The following is a 13,908-nucleotide window of genomic DNA, read 5'->3' as shown; positions in this document are numbered from 1 at the left end:
GGTAATCACTTCAGGGAGGAGAAACTCACTGCCCAATCCATGATGGAAGGGGTCCCATGTACTCTTCAGATGACCAGGTATTTGGCTGGTCTCCCTAAGAAACCATCCCACAAGGGGAGCTGAGCATTGCTTGCTGCTGTTAACAAGGTGGACCTCCGTCAGTGACATAGCCAGCTAAGCATAGATGAGTCATTTTTTTCATGAGCCCGTTGACCACGCACCAGGGAGCCTGGGGAAAGATGCTGCCCCAGGGCCATGGAGCAGTCGTCTGATCTACCGATGGCTTTATTCTCTGTCATAGATGTTTTGAGAGGTAGAGTTCACATGGGATACAGATGATGAACTGTTTTTCATGATACCAAATGTGTACGTATTTGTTGTTGTTCACACCAACAACCAATTCTCCAACTCTTGGGACACCAACTGGGTGCCCAGTGAGTTGATTTACTTCTGAATCTCAGCACACTAATGACCTAGACTGAGCTCTAGGCACCATAAGTGAAGCGTTCAGTCCCACAAGATCGCTCCCACTTCAGACACCAATTGCAAGTTCCAGGCCTCCCATACTTCTCACTGGGAATGACCATGACCCCCTCCTGGGTTTGATAATTTGCTAGAATGGCTCACAGAACTCTGGAAGTCACTTTATTTAGTATCATTGATTTATAATAAAGGATACAACTCAGGAACAGCCAAATATGAGGTGTGGGGTGCAGCCACCCTCCCAGCACCTTGATGCATTACCAACCTGGATGCTCTCTGAACTCCATCATTTAGGGTTTTTGTGGAGATTCCATTACGTAGGCATGATTGATTAAAATCATTGACCATTACTGATTAACTTCAATCTTAGGAGGTCTAACCCTCGAATTACTGGATTGGTTCCTCTGGCAACAAAAGCCCCATCCAAAAGCTACCTAGAGGCCCACCGAGAGTCATCTCATTAGCATAAACTCAGGTATAGTTGAAAGGGGCTTATTATGAATAAGTAGACACTCCTCTTACCCCTATCACTCAGGAAAGGATAAGTGTTTTAGGAACTCTGTGCCAGGAACTGGGGACAAAGCTAATCTATCACAATGTCACACAGCTCTTTCCATACTCTGGTCCATTGGAAAGTTTCATTCATTCACCAATAAATATTAATGTTTATGACTGCCTTCTAAGTGAGAACAAAGCAGGCTAAGGAATATCTGCTCTAATGGAGATTTTATCTCCTTTGTTAGTGGCAAAAGGTTCAGGATGTAGTAACTTCTTCATCTGGTTATGTGGGATATCCTCACTGTCCTCAGACTGTAGGGTTCTCAGTAACTTCCTTAAGGTAACAGGCTCCCCAGTTTTCATGGGCTTATCTCTCATGCTCTGGCATATGTGTGTCTTTTTCTTTTTTAACTTTTATTTATTTAAGTGTGTTTTTCCAGGACCCATCAGCTCCAAGTCAAGTAGTTGTTTCAATCTAGTTGTGGAGGGCGCAGCTCACAGTGGCCCATGTGGGAATCGAAACAGCAACCTTGTTGTTTTGAGCGTTGAGCTCTAACCAACTGCACTAACCCAGTTGCCCTGCATGTGTGTGTCTTGACAAGACATACAGTGTATCTATCTGTTCCTTCCTGCTTTTTAGATCTTATCCACATGATGCCATCAATGCAGTTGACCAGAAAAAGGTATTGAAACATCAAGTTTCCTGAAGAATAAGCTGTGGAACAGAGTTGGAGAATTAATGTAACACTGGGAGAAGTTGTGACAGTCCAGCTGTATTAGTTTTCTAGTGCTATAATAAATCATCCCAATCTTGGTGGCTTAAAATGACAAGAGTGTATTCTCTCACAGTACTGAAGGCCAGAGTCTGAAATTCAAGGTTGATATGGGGCCTCCATGGTCTCAAGGAGTCATTCTCTCTTGTGTCTCTGTCATGTTACTATTTGGGATACAACATATAATCCAGATCATATTACTACATTGGCATTGCAGCCAGCAGGAAGAGAAAGTGAAGGGATTGGCATGCTTTATTCTTTCTAAGTGTGTGATCCTGAAATTGCACACATCCCATACATTTCCCATTGTCCAGAACTTAGTTATATGGCCACATATAGCTGTAAGAGAGACTGGGAAATAATGCCTTCAGTTGGGGAAAATATACGAGGTTGGATAATTAAGTTCACAAACTTGTTGCAACGATGTTGCTAACCTTTTTTGATGTCAGAGGGATTATTCATTATCATTTTGTACCAACTGGACAAATAGTTTACCAAGTTACTATTTGGAAGTGCTAAAAATGCTGCATGAAAAAGTTAGACGACCTGAACTTTTCACCAACAATTCATGGCTCTTGCATCACGACAATGCACCTGCTCACACGGAACTGTCTGTGAGGGAGTTTTTAGCCAGTAAACAAATAACTGTATTGGAACCCTCCCTACTCACCTGATCTGGCCCCCAAAATGACTTCTTTTTTTTTTTTTTTTAAGATTTTATTGGGGAATGGGAACAGGACTTTATTGGGGAACTGTGTGTACTTCCAGGACTTTTTTTCAAGTCAAGCTGTCCTTTCAATCTTAGTTGTGGAGGGTGCCGTTCAACTTCAAGTTGTCCTTTCAGTCTTAGTTGTGGAGGGCGCAGCTCAGCTCCAGGTCCAGTTGCTGTTGCTAGTTGCAGGGGGCGCAGCCCACCATCCCTTGCGGGTCTTGAGAAATTGAACTGGCAACCTTATGGTTGAGAGCCTACTGTCCCATGTGGGAATCGAATCGGCAGCCTTCGGAGTTAGGAGCATGGAGCTCTAACCGCCTGAGCCAACGGGCTGGCCCCCCCAATTATTTCTTTCTTTACCCAAAGACAAAGGAAATACTGAAAGGAGGGCCGGCTTGATGGCTCAGGCGGTTGGCCGGTTCGATTCCCACATGGGCCAGTGGGCTCTCAACCACAAGGTTGCTGGTTCAACTCCTTGACTCCTTGACCCCCGTAAGGGATGGTGGGCTCCGCCCCCTGCAACTAACAACGGCTTCGGGACCTGGAGCTGAGCTGTTTCCTCCACAGCTAAGATTGAAAGGACAACAACTTGACTTGGAAAAAACTCCTGGAAATACACACTGTTCCCCAATAAAAAGTCCTGTTCCCCTTCCCCAATAAAATCTTTAAATATATATAGATATAGATATATATATGAAGACAGTTTGATGACATTTGGGACATCACGGGTAATACAACGACAGCTCTGATGGCCATTCCAGAAAAAGAGTTCCAAAATTGCTTTGAAGGGTGGACTAGGAGCTGGCATCAGGGCATAGCTTCCAAAGGGGAGCACTTCAAAGGTGACCACAGTGATGTTTAGCAATGAGGTATGTAGCATTTTTTCTAGGATGAGTTTGGGAATGTAATTGTCAGATCTCGTATACCCAGATAAATCTTCTATTACAAAGAACAGAAACTGGAGGAAAGTACTGGTAACCTCTGCTATGACTCAGGAATATGTTACAACCGAAATCTCATCTCTGAGTGCCAGACATGTATCCAGGTGTTCACTCAGTTACCATTTGGATGTAATGAAAGTCCAAACTCAATACATCCAAAATTAACAGATGACCTTTCTTCCAAAATCCTGGTCCTTTCCTTCCAGAGTACCATATATCACCAGTAAATTTCAACACCCCTCATCCAGTTGCATAAACTAGTATTGTAAGAGCCAGCATTGATACTGTCACCTCCTATATCTAGCCCAACGCCATGTCCTGTCACTTGTACCTTCTATATTCTCTCAAATTCATCAACTTCTGTACACCTCTTATTAGTCACATATTGCTGTGATTAAATAAATAATAAACAGTGTTTCAAAGGAATAAAATTCTGATACACACTTCAGCATGAATGAGCCTTGAAGACATTATGCTCAGTAAATAAGCCAGACACAAAAGGGCAAATATTGTATGATTCCACTTATGTGTGATATCTAGTGTAGTCAAATTCATACAGACAAGACGTAATGTAATGATTACCAAGGGCTGAAGGAGATGGGTAGGGAGTTAGTGTTTAATAGGAACAGAGTTTATGTCAGAGATGATGAAAAAGTTCTGGAAATGTGTAGGGGGGATGTTTGCACAACAAGGTGACTATACTTAATGCCATTGAATTGTACACTGAAAAATGGTGAAGGTGGTCAATTTTGTTATGTACCTTTTACCACAATAATTAAAAAAAAACACAATAGCGTGGGTTTTGAATACCAAGATCGCGTCATAGTAGATAAATGTTGGATTTACCTTCTCTCACGACCAATCAGAATTACAACTAAACTATAAAACAACAATCATTGAGAATTGCCTAAAATCCTGCTGAACCGAAGCCCTACAACTAAGGACATGCAGTAAAAGCTACCTCAAGACTGGTAGGAGGCACAGAGATGTGGAACAGGTCCCACATCCATGTGTGACCATTAAAGATTGGGAGGGATATTTCGGCTGTGGAGGCCCCCACCCCCACCCCCCAGAGGAGGGAGAGGTCCCAGCCCCACCCCAGTTCAAGGTTCCAGTGCCAGGGAGAGAAGTCCCCATAATTTCTGGTTGTGAAAAATAGTGGAGATTGTGACTGAGTGAGATGGAGGATGGCTACACTCCCAGGCGCTCCTCTTAAAGGGACTGCACGCATACTTACCCACCCGTGGAATCACTCGCTCTGAGCTCCAGCACTAGAACAGCTAGAAAAGCGGAAGGGGCATATGTTGGGGAACTAAGATGTCTGGCTTGGGAAGGGGGCTAGAGAGGCAGCTTTCTCCTGGATAGAGGAGCTGGCGGAGGCCATTGTTTATTTGTTGAGCCCTCTCCCTTCCCAGTGTGCAGACACAGGTGGCCACCATACCTGAGTCAAATCGCCATGGCAATTTGAGACCTGGCCCCGCCCAACTTTCCAGCACACACACCCAAGCTACTTCCAGTGGCTTTTTTGTACACACCTCCTGCCTTAGCTCAGGCTGCAGACTTTCCAAGGGTCTCGCAAAGGTTCACAGAACCCAGATAAGCAGCATCTGGCTTGAGCATATCCTCGACCTCTGGCTGAGCAGCCCTAAGCCCGACACTATGGGCAGCCAGCCTTGATTCACGGCTTGGCCTCTCAAGGTGCATCCAAGCTTGGCACGGGCAGCAACCATCTGTGGATTTCTTTGTGGCTTCTGCTAGGTGGCCCTAGGTGGGGCATATGTCTGAACTTGACCTATAGTAGATCCCCTCCAAGGTGGTCCTGGGACTGGTGCTCCCAGTGGCCAGTTTCAAAACAAACTGGAGTATCACCCAGCCACCTCCAAGAACAACACACCCAAGGTGCAGATTGGGCAGGCACCAGAGTCCTGCTGAGGCAGATCCTGCTCTGTAGGTAAGCCCCTGCACCACAACTCCTCCGCTGTAATCACAGCCAGTCCTCACAACCAGTGAGCCCAAAGGTCAGTCCCTCCCACTGATGTGCAAATAGCAGCCAAGGCTCAACTACAAGAGGAGGGCACACAAAACCCACACAAAAGACACACCTGGAGTGCGTGGCTCAGGTGATCAGAAAGACAGCATGGTATTAATACCACTAAGCCCCACAGCACACCTACTCTATAAGGTCACTTTACTAAGACCAGGAGACATAGCAGCCCTACCTAATACATAGAAACAAACACAGAGAGGCAGCCAAAATGGGGAGACAAAGAAACATGTCCCAAAATAAAAGAACAGAACAAAGCTCCAGAAAAAAAAAGAAAAAAAACAACAACGAAATGTAGACAAGCAATCTATCAGATGCAGAGTTCCAAACACTGATTATAAAGATGCTCACTGATCTCAGGGAAAACGGAAGCATAAAAATAGAGATAGAAGACATGAAAAAGAATCAGTCAGAAATAAATAATAATGGAAATTAAAAACATATTACAGGGAAACAACAATAAATTAGATGAAGGAGAGGATCAAACCAGCAATGTAGAAAATAAGGTAGCAGAAAACACCCAACCAGAACAGCAAAAAGAAAAAGAATCCAAAAAATTGAGGAGAGTTTAAGGGGTCTCCGGGACAACATCAAGCATACCAACATTCGCATTACAGGGGTACCAGAAAGAGAAGAGAGAGTGCAAGGAATTGAAAACCTAGTTGAAGAAATAATGACAGAAAACTTCCCTAACCTGGTTAAGGTAGCAGACATACAAGCCCAGGAAGTGCAGAGAGTCCCAAACAAGATGAACCCAAAGAGGCCAACACCAAGACATTCATAATTGGGCCGGCCCGGTGGCTCAGACAGTTAGAGCTCCATGCTCCTAACTCCGAAGGCTGCCAGTTCGATTCCCACATGGGCCAGTGGGCTCTCAACTACAAGGTTGTCAGTTCAATTCCTCAAGTCCCGCAAGGGATGGTGGGCTCCGCCCCCTGCAACTAAGATTGAACACGGCACCTTGAGCTGAGCTGCCTCCCGGATGGCTCAGTTAGTTGGAGCATGTCCTCTCAACCACAAGGTTGCCAGTTTCAACTCCCGCAAGGGATGGTGGGCTGCGCCCCCTGCATCTAGTAATGGCAACTGGACCTGGAGCTGAGCTGCGCCCTCCACAACTAAGACTGAAAGGACAACAACTTGAACCTGAATGGCACCCTCCACAACTAAGACTGAAAGGACAGCAACTTGAAGCTGAATGGCACCCTCCACAGCTAGGATTGAAAGGACAACAACTTGACTTGGAAAAAAGGCCTGGAAGTACACACTGTTCCCCAATAAAGTCCTGTTAAAAAAAAAAAAGGCAGGAAATTTCTCATTAAAAAAAAGACATTCATAATTAAAATGCCAAAGCTTAAAGACAAAGATAGAATCGTAAAAGCAACAAGAGAAAAGCAGTTACCTACAAGGGAGCCCCCATAAGAATGTCAACTGATTTCCCAACAGAAACTTTGCAGGACAGAAGGGATTGGCAGGAAATACAGTGGTACTTCGGTTTTGTAACATAATCCATTCCAGAAGACCGTTCAAGTTCTGAAATGTTCAAAAACAGCCGACAGCTAGGCCCAGGATCTTGCACTCAGCGGAAGCCGTGTGACATGTTCGACTTCTGAGGTGTGTTTGAAAACTGAAGCATTTATTTCCAGGTTTATGGCGTACGTAAACCGAAAAGTTCATCAATGGAGACGTTCAAAAACCGAGGTACTGCTGTATTCAAAGTAATGAAAAGCAAGAACCTTCAACCAAGATTACTCTACCCAGCAAAGCTATCATTTAGAATTGAAGGACAGATAAAGAGCTTCCCAGACAAAAAGCTAAAGGAGTTCATCACCACCAAACCAGTATTACGAGGAATCTTAGAGGACTTCTTTAAGATGGGATGGGGGTGAGGGGGTGGGTGAAAAGGGGAAGGGATTAAGATATGCAAGTTTGTTGTTACACAGTAGTCGTGGGGATGTAGGGTATAGCATAAGGAATACAGTCAATGATATTGTGATAACTATGTATGAGTATGGTGCCAGAGAGGTACTAGATCTATCGGGGTGATAGATGGAAATGGGGTTGAGGGCAGGTTGGAAAAGGTGAAGGTATTAAGAAATACAAGTTGGTAGTTACAAAATAGTCGTGGGATGTAAAGTACAAGGAATGTAGTCAATAATATGGTAATAACTATGTATACTGCCAGGTGGTACTAGTTAGTGGGATCACTCCCTAAATTATATAAATGTCTAACCACTATGCTGTACAGTTGAAACTAATATAAAATAATATTGAATGTCAACTCTAATTGAAAATTTTAAAGAGGGGGAAGATCAATAATATTGTGATAACGTGGTACAATGTCAAATAGTTGTTGGACTTATCATGGTGATCACTTCTATAGCGTAGGGAATAAAATCAATAATGTGGTAATAACACTGTACAGAGTTAGGTAGGTACTGCTGAATAACTATGTTGTACACCTGAAATAAATATAATATTGTATATTAACTGTATTTTAATTAAGAAATCTTAAAAAAAAAAAAAAAAAAAAGGAATAGCATGTTGAATCTTAAAAAAGCATATGGGGCCAGCCCAGTGGCCCAGGTGGTTGGAGCACCTTGCTCCTAACACCAAGGTCGCTGGTTTGATTCCCACACGGGCCAGTGGGCTGCGCCCTCTACAGCTAAGATTGTGAACAACAGCTCTCCCTGGAGCTGGGCTGCCGTGAGCAGCTGGAGGTTGGCGTGAGCTGCCGTGGGCTGCTGTGGGCTGTGGTGGGCTGCTGTGGGCTGCTGTGGGCTACCATGTGCCGCCGTGAGTTGCTGGTGGCCAGCATGAGTGGCCGGCAGCCAACATGAGTGGCCGGAAACCATCATGAGCTGCTGTGGGCTGCCATGGGCTACTGTGTGCTACTGTGTGTTGCCATTATGAGCAGCCGGAAGCTGGTGAGAGCTGCCGTGAGCTGCTGTGAGCGACTAACCCGACGACTGGCGACTGACTGCCTTGGGGGGGGGGGGGGGGCGTGCAAGGCTCATAATACCAGCATGGGCCAGGGAGCTGTGTCCTACGCAACTAGATTGAGAGACAATGTCTTGAACCAGAGTGGGGTGTGGGAGGTGGAAACAGTGAAAGAAAAAAAAAAAGAATATGAATGAAGGATTTCTGCTACCAGGTATCAAGACTTATTTATGAAGCCACGTAATTCAGTGACTGTGGAATTGGCACAAACCCAGACACCTAGAACAGTGGCACATACCGGAGAGTTCAGAATGGAACTGGAGAAGAAAATGGGAGCTACCTAATATCCGGAATCTCTCTCTCTCTCTCTCTCTCTCTCTCTCTCTCTGTTTTTTAAAAAAGATTTTATTGGGGAAGGGGAACAGGACTTTATTGAGGAACAGTGTGTACTTCCAGGCCTTTTTTCCAAGTCAAGTTGTTGTCCTTTCAATCTTAGTTGTGGAGGGTGCCATTCAGCTTCAAGTTGTTGTCCTTTCAGTCTTAGTTGTGGAGGGCGCAGCTCAGCTCCAGGTCCAGTTGCCATTGCTAGTTGCAGGGGGCGCAGCCCACCATCCCTTGCGGGACTCGAGGAATTGAACTGGCAACCTTGTGGTTGAGAGCCCACTGGCGCATGTGGGAATCAAACCGACAGCCTTCAGAGTTAGGAGCACGGAGTTCCAACCACCTGAGCCACTGGGCGGCCCTTGCTCTCTTTTTTAAAGAATATTTGAGTGTGATAAATAGAATTTTCCAAGTATTGCTGGAATGAACTTTTGTCAGGTCCACACTTGTCGGAATGGACTGGACTAAAGGAATCCACACAGTGACTCAGTTCTTTGTGTTCTCCATGCCCCACAATGACTCAGAAGCCCATATCCAGATTTTTTCAGTATCTAAGCAACCCCTCTCCTCTGACTGAGCTTCTTCAGCTCTTAGACCATCTTGCATCCAAGCCTATGAATGCATTTCTGCTTCCCTTAGAACAGTGCTGTCCAATAGAAAAATAATGTGAGCCACAAATGTAATTGAAACACTTCTATTAGCCACATTTTTAAAAAGTAAAAAAGAGACAGGCGAAGTTAACTTTAATCATATTGTACTTAATCCGACTTATTGATATGTTTTACATTATTTGGGGGAGAAGATTTCTCAATAAGACCTACTTGTTGGCCATGATGATCGTGGTGGTCTGCACTCTCTAATATCTAGTGGGTAGTTTACACTTAGAGCACATTTCAATTTGGATGCTAACTTTTCAAAGGAAATGCTTCATCCATAGGTTGAATTCATAAATTGGTTGAAAAGTGAATTCACATGCCCAAGTTGTCCAAACACACTTAAAAGTTATCTACTAACTAAATAAATATCAGCTTCTAGGTTTAAGTCAGTTAAACACAAATGAAGTTAAAAATTCAGTTCCTTAGTCTCCCTAGCCACAGTTCAAGCACTCCATGAGCCTATCACATGTGATGGCATAGCCGTAATTGTGTTAGTTCCTTATGCTCAGCATGAAACTGTTTTTATGAGTGTGCCAGCCTGTACCAGCATAGAGATTCCAGCAGTATTTTTAAAAAACAATACATTGTAACTAAGTGGGGTTTATTCTAGGCAGGCAAGGATGGCTAGTATTCAGAAACCATTAATAACATTTATTATATTAACAGCCAATTAGAAAAAAAATCGTATGACCAGCCCATATATGCTAACAGAGTATTTGACAAAATTTAATATCTATTCATGTTTTAGGAAAATAACGCTGACTAAATAGGAAGTTATGGTTCCTAAAGCTGATAGATATCCATGGCTCTCCAGGGCCCCTGCTCTGCGAAGGATTTCTCTGGTCTCTGGTGTCAGGGCATCGAAAACCCCTACTTCTCAGAAGGTCCTCTGCAGGACTTAAGCATATTTAACCTCTATAGACAATGTCTGGTATTTAGGGGCTCCCCGGTATCTAAACCCCCAACTGATTTTGGAGGGTAATCCACACCGGGGCACACTGGTGGAAGCTGATTTATTAGGAAGACTAAGGGAGCATACCATGGAAAGTATGGGGTTGACAGACAATTCAATACTTCTTTCTGGAACTTTGAACTTAGCAGGAAAGAGGCAAGATGTAAGGAAATTTAAAGTGTAGCAGTGTATCAGTGAAATCATATGCCTCTTGACTTTTTCTGTCTGACTTATTTCGCTTAGCATAATAATCTCAAGATCCATCCATGTTGTTGCAGATGGCACTATTTCATCTTTTCTTATGGCAGAATAGTATTCCATTGTGCATATGATTTCACTGATATATAGGATATAAAATTGAAAACAAAAAGGAACAACACAAACAAATAAACAAAAACTCAGACACGGGGCGGCGGGTTAGCTCAGTTAGTTAGAGTGCAGTACTCTTAACAACAAGGTTGCCAGTTCGATTCCCATGTGGGACACTGTGAGCTGCACCTTCCACAACTAGATTGAAACAACTACTTGACTTGGAGCTGATAGGTCCTGGAAAAACACACTTAAATAAATAAATAATTTTAAAAAACACACACACACAACTCATAGACACAGACAATAGTTTAGTGGTTACCAGAGGGTAAGGTGGGAGAGGGGGTGATGGTAGATGAGGGTAAATGGGATCAAACATATGGTGATAGAAGGAGAACTGACTCTGGGTGATGAACACACAATATGATATATAGATGAAGTATTACAGAATTGTACACCTGAAACCTATGTAACTTTAGTAACCATTGTCACCCCAATAAACTTATTAGAAAAAAAGAGTGTAGCAACAAGGATGAAGGTGTCATTGGTCAAGTGTCCAGCGGAGCCGGTAGCATGGGCAGCTTCCCAACCAGGCTGTGGTTGGATGGGATTTCAGAAACGTTCTCTCTGCTGTCTCTTCTTGGCTTCCTCCCTGATTCTCCAGCCTTCCCAGGCCTTCTGTGGCATACTCAGTGTCTTTCGTTAAAGCACTCCTCTGCGTCTTAGATCCAGAAGTAATGATGGTCATTTGCAAACCAGAACCACAATAGGTAAAGCCCTCATTGCCACAGTGCAGGGGACCCTCAGGGATTTGGTCCCTGCAGTCTGAGAGGAGGTTTCACACCCGGGAGACCATCTTCCTGTTCCTCATGATGCAGACTGCATTAACAGATGGTGGCTTTCGTAGTCCTTAAGCAAAACAGACTGACGTCTCCTGTTTTGAAGACGTAGGCTGCAGCTCCTGGGGAATGAGGAAGGAAATCTATTGGATCTGTAAAACTTCCCTGCTAAAGGTGCTTATCAGACTGGCAATAAATCAAGTTTCCATTTGTAGGGGCCTGGAGAAATAAGCTATGATACCTGCAGAGAAGGTAACACTGTGCATATCTTAAAAAAAATAATATTAGGAAGGTCTAGTTACCTAATTGGAACATTTCCAGGATACAATCTTAAGTGAAAAAAGCAAGATGCACAACAGTATGTGAGGATGTAAACTTTTATGTAAGAAAATATAAAATGTATTCCTATTTTATCATGTTTCTTTATATAAACATTGCAAGGATATGCAAAAAACACTCATAAAAGTGGGGAGCTCTAAGGGAGAGCAAAAAATGAGGGTAAAGGTGTGAAAATGAAACTTCCCTGTGTGTATATATTAACTTTAAATTGAAAACGTATTCACATATCACTTGTTTAAAATTATATCTATATGTAGATTATATGACTTAATGAATCTGAAATACTTAGAACAATGGCTCCACGTCAGTACATGCTGATTATTATAAAAATCTAATATATATTGTTATAGAAAATATGCAATGGAAAGTTCTGGAAAGGTACAAAAGAAATTGGTTCAGACCAGAAGGAAATCAGAACTGGGCAATTGGAAAACTGGTATAGATGAGAGACTTATTTTTCACTATTCACCTCTTTTTTGTGTATTTTCTGAATCATCTACCATGATAAATATATTACCAAGTCAAAACACATAATTATGCATGAATTTTAAGGAGATATTTATAATCTGCCAGGTAAGGAGCCTTATGGTGACAAACGAATACAGACGCCTTTTTCTATTGAGCTTCTAGGAGGAGATTAGTGGGAGCCAACCACTGGGCAAATGTCACAGTTCCCTTTCACAGATTCAAGAGGCCACCTAGCCCAGTTACATTCTGTGTGCCCTCTGGGACTTCACGTGGGAATGCAGGAGGCTTCCATAAATATATCTCATTTCAGGGACTCTAGGGCTGAACTGAGGCTTTCACCTGTTACGGTCTCCCTAAATCTATGGTTAAAAGGCCTAGCTCCGTGAAAACTCTCAAAAACAACTCAGGATGGTCTGCCGGGCTGGGCCTTGTGGGGACGTATCCACGTGAGGTCCCCTCCGAGACTGGGAGGGGGAAATTCCTTCATCCTGGATATAGAAGACAGACACATTTCTCTTCCTTTCTTATACATTCAAAGTGAATGCCACACATTGTGTTGAGCACAGGGCACACGGCAAGTAAACAGGACATACAGGACATCACTGCTCTGTGCACACATTCGAGGGAAGAACAGCGACTAAGTACACACACACAAGTTGGTTTTGCATAATGAAATATACAATAAGAAAATAAAGGGATGTGGAGGCTATGGGCAGGTCTGTTTTAGACTGAGTGGTCAGAGAAGGGCCTTTTGAGGAGGTGACCTTTGAGCTGAAAGGTGAAGAATGAAGAGAAACCATCACGCTAAGTCTAACGAAGGAGGAACATTCCAGAGAAAGCACAAATGCCCTGAGGGGCAGGACACAGGGGTGTGTTCCCAGAAGAGCAGGATGGCTCTTGTGGGTGAACCCAGAGTGACAGAGGAACTGTGGTGGGAAGTAAGGCTGACAATGGGGTATTGTTACAACGACATATAGATGGATGAAACAGAGCTAGATTTCAGAAACACACACATGCAGAAAGTGACTTGATTTATGAGCAAATGCACACCAACTACATTGCATAGTGGAGAAAGAGTGGAATTCTTTTTAAAACTATGCTGAGTCAGTGACCCCTACTCCACTCCAAGCCCCAAATAAATTTCCAGGTGGTTCCTAGGTCTAACAATGAAAGACAAAATAATACATATTCAAGAATAAGGCACTGGAAAACATCTTTGGGATATGGGGATTGGCAACGATGTCTTCTTCTTTCCCTTTGTATTTAAATAAACTTCCAGTTGCTTTCTTAAAAGATTAAATTTTGGGGGGTGACATTAGTTAAAAACATTATCTAATGGCAATGATTTCTTAAACAAGACCCAGAAGCATTGTGTACAAATGAAAAGTGGTAAGTTAAGCTACTTAAAATGGTGAATTTCTGTTGCTATAGACTGCACATTTGTGTCCCTCCAAAAAATTTCGTATGTTGAAACTAATCCCCAATGGGATCGTATTAGGAGGTGGGGCTTTTTGGAGGTGCTTAGGTCATGAAGGTGGAGTCCTCGTGAATGGGATCAGTGTTCTTATAAAATTGT

Source organism: Rhinolophus sinicus, linkage group LG11 (assembly GCF_036562045.2).
Source record: "Rhinolophus sinicus isolate RSC01 linkage group LG11, ASM3656204v1, whole genome shotgun sequence".
Taxonomy (NCBI): domain Eukaryota; kingdom Metazoa; phylum Chordata; class Mammalia; order Chiroptera; family Rhinolophidae; genus Rhinolophus; species Rhinolophus sinicus.
The sequence above is the reverse complement of the archived record's forward strand: the minus strand, read 5'-3'. Positions refer to the sequence as shown.